This window comes from Choloepus didactylus, chromosome 8, assembly GCF_015220235.1.
Source record: "Choloepus didactylus isolate mChoDid1 chromosome 8, mChoDid1.pri, whole genome shotgun sequence".
Classification (NCBI taxonomy): Eukaryota; Metazoa; Chordata; class Mammalia; order Pilosa; family Megalonychidae; genus Choloepus; species Choloepus didactylus.
In genome coordinates, this window is record NC_051314.1 from 125,145,850 (window position 1) to 125,155,517 (window position 9,668).

A 9,668-nucleotide genomic window follows, 5' to 3' on the forward strand; every position below is an offset into this window, starting at 1 on the left:
AAGCTGAATGAACCCAGGAAGATCATGTTCTTCAAGCTAACCCATTCCTGTGGGTAAAACTAATGTGGGTGGGACTCTTTGATTTGGTTATTTCCATTGGGGCAGGCCCCATGTGGGTCTTAATCTTCTTTCTGAAGTCCTTTATAAGAGGATGAAATATAGAGAAAGAGACCAGACACTGAGGGAGAAGGACACAGAAGCTGAGAGAGAAAGCCACACAGAGGAAGCCACTGAAGACGGAAGCTGGAAGCAACATAACCCAGAAGAAGAGGGTGAGACCAGCAGACAGAGGAGTCCAGGTATCATCTTGATGATGCCTTGATTTGGACATTTTCATGGCCTCAGAACAGTAAGCTTGTAAACTAATAAATCCCCATTGTTAAAAGCCAGCCTGTTTCTGGTATATTGCCTTTTGGCAGCTTTAGCAAACTAAAACAAACACCTATAATTTGCCAGGTATTGCACTAGTGTCTTGGTATTAAGTAGATGATAAGAAATGAGCCTGCCTTCAAAGATATCACAGTCCACTGGAAGAGGCAGAATGTTATATTCCTAAGTATTAAGTAATATGTTAAGATCAGTAATGGATATAGGTGCCACACGTTATATGAAAGCATATACTGAATCCAATGGAGCTTGGAGTAGATGGGTGCCAGAAAAAAAGATTCTTCTAGGAAAATCTGATGCTATCTCTTCTCATCCACACAACTCACTCTTTAATTGTTTAAAAAAAAAAAAAAAAGGAGAAATTGATCATTTGAGGTAGAGGAGAACAATTCAAAAATATATAAGAAATTCAGTATAAGTGTGTATGTAGATGTTGGGAGTTAAGGACAAACATTAAGGTGGATATTACTCATGTAATTAAGTTTATTTTGCTTGATCTTGAAGGATGAGACTGAGGTGATAGGTACCCCTGTGTGATTGAACTTAATCTACAGGCAATGTGATTATAATGAAGGTTGCAATGTGATTCACTTGGATTTTATATACATCTCTCTGATGATTATGTGAAGGAAATGTTTCAAATAAAACAATTGTACTTATTCTGTGTTTTCTTGTGGGACAGATGTTAATTTTTTTTCACTTCCCAAAACTGGACTACTTCCATGAGGTCTATCAAAAAGTTAGCTCTGATTTCCTTCAATAAAAAGTTTAAAAGAAAAATCATGTTAAATAAGATAAACAATTGATACATTATAGAAAATGCAGCTTGTCTCATTACCTAAACTGTGACCCATCAGGCATGCATAGATTCTTTCTGATAAATCACTGAACATAAAAAAACTACAAGTAGAGTAGTTTTATATATTTTATAGCAGCCTTAATGAGGTATAATTTACATACCATACAATTCACCTATTTAAAGTGTGCAATTCAACAGTTTTCAGTATATTCACAGAATTGTGCAACCGTAACCACAGTTAATTTTAGAACATTTTCAGCCCATATCTGTTAACTGTCACTCCCCGTTTTCTCCCAACTGCCCCCAAGCTCCAGGCAAACATTAATATACTTCCTGTCTCTATACAACATGTGGCCTTTTAGCATAATATTTTCAAAATTCATCTATGTTGTAGCATGTATTAGTACCCTATTGCTTTTTTATGTCCAATAATATTCCGTTATATGATATGTTAGTTTCCTATTGCTACTTCAACAATTTACCCAAAATTTAGTGACTGAAAGAAACACAAATTTATTACCTTACAATTCTGGAGGTCAGAAGTGTAAAGTGGATCTGCAGAGCTGCATTACAACTGGAGGCTCTGGGGAGAGTCAGTTTCTTTGCCTTTTCCAACTTTAAGGGGCTACACAGGTGATTTGGCTCATGGCCCTGCATCACTCTATCCTCTGCTTCCATCATCTCTGTCTGACATTCCTCCCATCCTCTTCTAAGAACCTTTACAATCGCACTTGGCCAACTTGTTGATCCAGGATAATTTCCCCATTTCAAGATACTTAATTTAATCACATCTGAACAGTTTCTTTTGCCATCTAAGGTAACATATTAACAGATTCTGGGAATTAAGACATCTTTTGGAGATGATTTTTCTGCCGACTACAAATGAATATGCCACATTTTATTTTTCTATTCATCAAATGTTGGGCATTTGAGTTGTTTCCACTTTTGAGTTCTGCTGAATAATACTGCTATGAATATTGGTGTACAAATTTTTCTACAGATGTACGTTTTCACTTCTCTTGGGCATATACCTAAAAATGGAATTGCTCTAAGTTTAACCTGTAGAGAAACTGCCACACTATTTTCCAAAGTGGCTGCACCATTTTGTAAGACCACTAGCAGTGTATGAAAGTTCCAATTTCTCCACGTTCTCACCAACAATTATTTCCTATCCTTTTTATTAAAATCACCCAAGTGTGTATGGAGCAGTATTGCCTTGCAGTTTTGTTTTGCATTTCCCTGTTCAAGCATCTTTACATGTGCTTATTGGTACATATTTTGAGAGATATAAACTTATAGTAGCTTTGTAGGGCATACTTCTAGGCTTAAAAGTAGACATTGCTGACCAAGACAACTACATATAAAATAAACAAACAGAAAACCTCCTAAGAGAAATTTAGTCATTGAGATAGAAGTGTGAGACTTATGACAATCTATGCTCTTTTATCTTCTTTGTAATCCACTGTAACATATATCTGAGATCTCCTTAGTAGTTGTGCTATTTGCAAAAAAACATTAGCCTCTTTTTATATTTTTAGTAAAGAAAATAAATATTTTGAGAATTAAATACAGTGCATATGAAAATTACTTTGTAAAAACTTAATATTACTAGTCACATTATTGCCATTATTAATGGTAACTTCCATGCATTGAATATCCAGTTAGATGCCAGGTACTATATATGTGTGTGTGTAAATATGTACAAATAGTCAGATATATACATATACATACATATATAGGACCTCCACCTATATAATAAACACAAATCCTTATGTATACATTTTAATACTATACATAGTAGGAAATAGACTTTTTTTTTCTTATTTTGCCCTTCTTCTCTGGCTTACACCTCCACTACTCCATTACCAAGCCAAATAGAAGTTGTGATAGTAGACATCCCTTTCTCTTGTCTTAATATGAAAATAAAAACTGTTAAAATTTCACATTACATCTCATCATTGCTGAAGAATTTTGGTAGATAACATTTTATCAAATTAAGGAAGTTCCCATGTGTTCTTAGTTGGCTAATGAATTGATGCTTTTATCAAATTTTTTGTTTCATCTATTACTATTATAATATGACATGGACTTATAAATTGAAACACCATATTCCAGAAGAGAAGTTGTGATGGTGAACTAGGTTCCTGGCTGCAATCACAAATATCACATTTCTGGACCAAAGAAATGTGATGCAATGTTTCTAAATGAGTGAAAAAAAAATAAAAACAAAATTCAAGATTTTTTTCCATCTAAGTCACCCAATTTTAAATTCATTTCCAAGCAAGCAAGGATTCAGAGAATATCTTTAAAAGAGCTAAAGCAAAACAAATAATAAGAACAAGAAAACAATCATTTTATGAGGATATCAAATCAATAAGATATTAATCAAAATAGCTCAGGGATGGAGATGACCTACAAATGACTGGTGATGAGCACTATAACCATTTACATATGGAATTATGACTAAAACACTGTGGGCATTGTGATTATCAAACAAAAAATGTGTTATAAAATGTGATATAATAATAGTTTAAAAATTATTGAAATCTCTGACATTGGAATAAAGTACAAAAAACTAATTTATTCACTTTTTATAATAGAGATCATACATTGAAAACTATCATTAAAATATGCAATAATTTCTACCTCCTAACATTTTTTCATTGTCATTTTTTAACCTTAGAAGGGCATTTTGATAATGATATAAAATTGCATATAGTTTTAAAGGGCAATTCTAAAACATCTACTATTGTCAATACAAAGGAAGAAACATCAGTCAACTAGGACATCTGGCATGAAAAGAGCATGCTTTTTCTCAAATTCTAGGGTGGTCACTTGTTAGGAAAACAGATTGCTGGTACTTTTTGGTAAAGTAACAAGGAATTCCAAGGCTTAATAAGACATGATTAATCATTACGTGCCCTCAGGATAGAGTGGGTGGTCCAGGTGTGAAGGAGAAAGGAATTAAACTTGATTAATTAACAGGTCTAGAAGGCACAGTGCTCTGTAAGTAGCACTGAGAAATCTTGTTTAATTTCCAGCACGAGTGAGCTAGCAATTCTGAAAAGAGTATTCCAATCCAGAGCCAATTCTGAAGTTTTTATGGGAAAAAAATGCCTAGATGTAGGCAGAAGTAATATCTCCTGATTTTTATTGCAGAATATTTAGACATCAGCAATACAATATTGCTTCAACATTGACCAAAGGATCCCAAGTGAATGGGCTTGAGTTTCTCCTGTTTTCCCCAAAGCTATATTAAATTACCAAAGTAACAAGAGAAATGATCAAAAAGTACAAGAAAAACAGTCACATTAGTAACTAGCCCCAACATATTCTAATGGTGACTGCTCTCAGTAATAACTGACCTTATTTGGACTTATAGCTGAAGCCTCCTTCCTTTTCATAGGTCACTCCTTAGTTATTAATAAAACTACTAATTTCTCTATCTGGAAAAGTTCAGTGAAAACCTTGAACTACAATATAACCTTTAAAAGTGTACCTTTATGATGTTTTTGCATGTGTGATGTTAATAACAAAGGATCAAGTCTAGATTATTATAAACTAATTTAAATAAAAAGTAGTTTTTATTAGCAAAATTATTCTTTGCAAATAGATACTATAAATTTTGTTTTACAGTATTAAAACCAGGGCTCTGTATTAGAAAACATTTCCACACAGCGTGTGTTTAGTTTTATTACTTTGCTTAGCAAATCTATTACTGTAGCTACAAAGGAAAAATTTTACAAAGACTAAATCTTATTTACCATAAATCCTGAGTTAGCAGAGTCCAAACTAAAGACTTGAGAAAGATTAATTTCCACAGGTATTCCAGAAACAGAACCATATGCAGTTTTACCTTACTTTTTCATTCTGATGTTATTTAACTCTTCTCCTTTGACAAATAAATTTTGCTATTACTTTTGGGTGCAGGAAGAAAATTGCCTAGCATCTGGGAATTTGCACAGAGAGTATTGGGAGATACCACTGGCTACCACTGTCCTAACTGAGCAATTCTTTGTGGGGGTTGTGTGTGCATGTGTGTGTGTGTGTATGTATGTATGTATGTATCTTTGTCTTCACATAAACCAGTAATTCTATTTAAAAAATAGAAATTTATTGCCTCTTGTTTTAAAATTTCAGATAAGCCCCTGTCGTTGAAGGGGACAGCAACTTTAAACTGAATGAAGAGGAAGTCACATTGCCCTATGGAAAGGTGGTTCAAACAATGTTTCCAACACAAAAGGAAAACAGCTGAATTGATGGAGACTGGTGATAATAAAGTTAAATTAAGTGTATTACTAAGACAGTCTTGCTGAAATAAACTGAATAATGAAAACAATTTGGGGGGACTAACATGCTTATGGCTATTCTTATATTTCAAATGTGTTTAATTCCATAGAGATTTGAATCTAGAAAGCAGCATTTTCACAATTGAATGTCAAAATTGTCATCCTTATTTTTGTCCATGTTTCATTTATTTGCAATGGCTTTGCTCAATTGCCCCTCTTCTAGCTTGGCTTGCTCATATTTTGAGTATATTGTTGTTCCTAGAGGAAATACAACAAATACTTTACAGTAACAATACCTATCTCAAAAATGAAATAATTTTGGAAAAAGTAGCAGGTCTAATGAGATCTTTTAAGGGATGTAAAATAGAAAAGAGGCCTTATTATAATAAGGGAAATTTAAAAATCATTAAGCTTCCATTCATTTGGGATCTCTGTGTTCATTTAGGATCTCTGTCCTCAAATAGTTGGAAATTTGCAAATCAGGAGATGCTGGCTCCTAGTCTGATCAGAAAGAATAATTATCCCAGTGTTGAGAGAACTTTGTTTTTAAAGTTTCTTATCAAGAAGAAGCAAGATCTTAGATTGTTCTTCACATATTGAGAGCTAGTCATCCATTATTGTTTGCAGCAAATATGAGGAAATGTAGCAGAGAGTTTAAATATTAAAATTTAACTCTCAAAAATTGTATGTTTAATTAATATTGTCCCTCAGTGAGATTATTATAGATTCCTATGTCAAAATGCAGAACTATCCCAATTCCTATATATTGTACCTTTAGTTTGGGTTTTTTTTTTAAATTAGAAAATAAAAACCTGTTTCACAAAGCATATGGAAAATATTTGTGTTGGTTTGAATCTATTACATACCCCCACAAAACCCTTGTTCTTTTAATCTAGTCTTGTAGGTGCAGACTTATTGTGGGTGGGATCTTTTGATTAGGTTGTTTCCCTGGAAATGTGACCCACCCAATTGTGGGTGGGACATTATAATTAGATTATTTCCAGGGAGATGTGACCCCATCCATTCAAGGTGGGTCTTTATTCATTTACTGGAGTCCTTAAGAAAGCTGAGAGTTGACGCAGACCCAGATGCTAGGAGAAACAGACAGAAAGACATTTGCAAATTCTAAGCTAAGAGATGAAGCCCAGAGTTTGCCCCAGAGAAGCTAAGTGAGAATGCAGAGACACTAAGAGAGAAAACACCTAGAGATACTTTGGAGACAGCCATTGAAATCAGAACCAGGACAGAAGCTAAGAGATGAAATCCAGAGTTTGCCGCAGAGAAGCGAGGAGAGGACCGCCAGACATTTAGAGAGAAATGCCTGGGAGAAACAAGCAAGGGTACCTCTCACTAAATTCATGTCAATATGCAGGTTTTGTTCTTTTTCTGCAATTTTTAATATGTTCTTAATATTGGATAATTTCTATTAATTTATCTTCCAGTTTACTAATTCTTTCTTCTGCAACTTCAAATCTGCTGTAAAATTGCTCTGGCAAATTTTTCATTTCCATTATTGTATATTTGAACTCCAGAATTTCTATGTGGCTACTTTTTATAAATTTTATCCCTTCTAATTTGTTGGGACATTATCATCACACTTTCCTTTAATTGTTTAAACATGGCTTTCTTTAGTTTTTTAAATTTATGTACTTTGAAGTCCTTTTTACTCAATCTAGCATCTGAACCCATTCAGAGATGATTTCCATTGATTGCTTTTTTTTTCTTTTCAGGAGTATAAGTCACATTTTCTTGTTTCTACCATGTCTCATATAATTGTTTAAAACTGGGCATTTATATAACATATTTTAGCAACTCTGGCTTCTTCCCCACCCCACCTCCAAGGGCTGTTGTTACTTTTTGTTTATTAACTTGGCTGTACTATATCTGTGGAATCTGTCTCCCCCACACTGTGTGACCGGTGTTTTTGTTCAGTTTTTTATTCTCAGTTTTGTTTTGTTTTTTGGTTTGTTTTTTTGTTTTTTGCTTTTTATTCCACTCATTTTATTTAAAGGATAAATTACCAATTAAGGCACTCATATTGAGTATAGACATAGAATTCCTCAAATGTAATTTCTCTGGCTTGCTTATCCAAGTAATAGATAAGGACTTTCAACTTCCATTGGTTCATATTGTGAGTTCTCTAATATGGCATTTCAGACCAACTATTAAGGGTTTTGCTACAAAGATAACATTCATATGGATTCTTTCCTGTATAAGTTTCCTTATAGTAACTGAAATAGTACTGATGACTAAAGGTACTAACATATTGATTACATAGTGCTTCTTCAGTATGTAAGTTCTCTGATGTGTTTAAAGATTAAAGCTATGGCCAGAATCTCTTCCATATTCCAAATGTGTAGTGTCATTCCATCAAAATTCAGAATATTGACTGAAGGCTTCCCTACACTGATGACATTCATAGGTTTCCTCTCAAGTTTGAATAATTTCATGTTGTCTAAGGTTAGAAAACTTAAGGAGTTCCCATACAGATGACATTCTTACAGCTTCTATCCATTGTGCATTCTCTCATGTTGACTCAGGGCAGAACTATGAGCAAAAGATTTCCCACATAGATGACATTCACGGGGTTTCTCTCCAGTCTAAGTTCTCTTATGTTGTCTGAGGGTAGAACAATGACTGAAGGCCTTCCCACATATATGGAATTCGTAGGTTTCTCTTCAAGTGTGTGTTCTCTTATGTTGTCTTAGATGAGAATAGTGACTAAAGATTTTCCCACAGAGATGGCATTCATAGGGTTTCTCTCCAGTGTGAGTTCTCTCATGCCATCTGAGGGTATAGCAATGAATGAAGGCTTTCCCACATGTACAGCATTCATAGGGTTTCTCTCCAGAAGTAGTTCTGTCATGTCATCTGAAGGTATAGCTATCAGTGAAGGCTTTCTGACACTCATAGGGTTTCTCTCCAGTGTGTGTTCTCTCATGTTGTCTAAGATGAGAATATTGACTGAAGACTTTCCCACATATATGGCATTCATAGGGTTTCTCTCCAATGTGAGTTCTGTCATGTTGTCTATACTGAGAATATTTACTGAAGGTTTTCCCACATAGATGGCATTCATAGGGTTTCTCTCCAGTGTGAGTTCTGTCATGCTGTCTGAGGGGAGAACAACAAATGAAGGCTTTCCCACACATATGGCATTCATAGGGCTTTTCTCCAGAGTGAGTTGTCTCATGTTGTTGAAGATTAGAAGGTTGACTGAAGGCTTTTCCATATAGATTACATTCATCAGGCTTCTCCCCAATGTGAGTTCCCTCATGTCATCTAAAATCAATAAATCTAATGAATGCTTTCCCACACAGAAGGCTTTTGGATGGTTCATCTCCACCTTGAGTTCTATTGTAGTGTCTGTGGCCAGAGCTTTTAATAAAGGCCTTAGCACTTTGATGGCACTCATAGGATTTACTTCTAGTATGAATCTGCTTATGTTGATTAAAAGATGACTGGTCACTGAGGACTTTTCCAAGTGGTTTGCTTAAATATGGTTTCTTTAAGGGTGGAATCTTCTTGCAAATAATTACATTTTGAGGTATTCTTTTGAGTGTGAGATATCTGCAATGATATGTCATCAGAACTGTCATTCCTGTAGGTAAGTTGCATTAATATCATCTCTTGCTTTTTGCAGGCAATTTTCCTTCAACCCTGGTTTTGGAGAAATTCCATTCCTTCTTTCCACACTGCCTCTCCTTGTGCCAACTACGAAAACATATCTGATTTGCAGACCTAACATCCCACTGAGACCATATGATTCATATTCTCCAGCATCACTTCTCTGGACAGCTTTCTCTGGGATGTGTCTCAGCAATGCCCACTCTTCCTGGGTGAAGTCTACAGCTGCATCTTTGAAGGTCATTAACTCCTATGTTGCATTGTCATAGCTCAGCTGACAACTGTCTTCCTTTGATTTTCACTCACAACCAGATAAGCAGTAGGTGAACAAAGTGCATAGATGAAGTTGGTGAGAACTGGCTTGAAGGTAAAAGGTAGCTCAGGAGCTCCATCTACTGATAGCTCAGGGAAAGTGCACCCCAGCTGTAGCTCAACATCAATATCATGGCTTTGGATATAAAGGATATGAAGAAGACCCAACATCAGTATCATGGCTCAAGATATAAAAGATATGAAGAAGACCTTTCAGGCCCAGGACACAAAATGGTTCCCCACAAGGAGGGGGG

General features: G+C 35.0%; 1 long non-coding RNA gene across 1 annotated transcript; it reads left to right on the top strand.

The window, feature by feature from the left end:
- Positions 1-250: 250 nt before the first annotated feature.
- Positions 251-9,225, top strand: LOC119542056. Its single transcript, XR_005218413.1, has 3 exons — positions 251-349; positions 5,327-5,399; positions 9,119-9,225. It is a non-coding gene; the product is annotated as an uncharacterized LOC119542056 (long non-coding RNA).
- Positions 9,226-9,668: the final 443 nt, after the last annotated feature.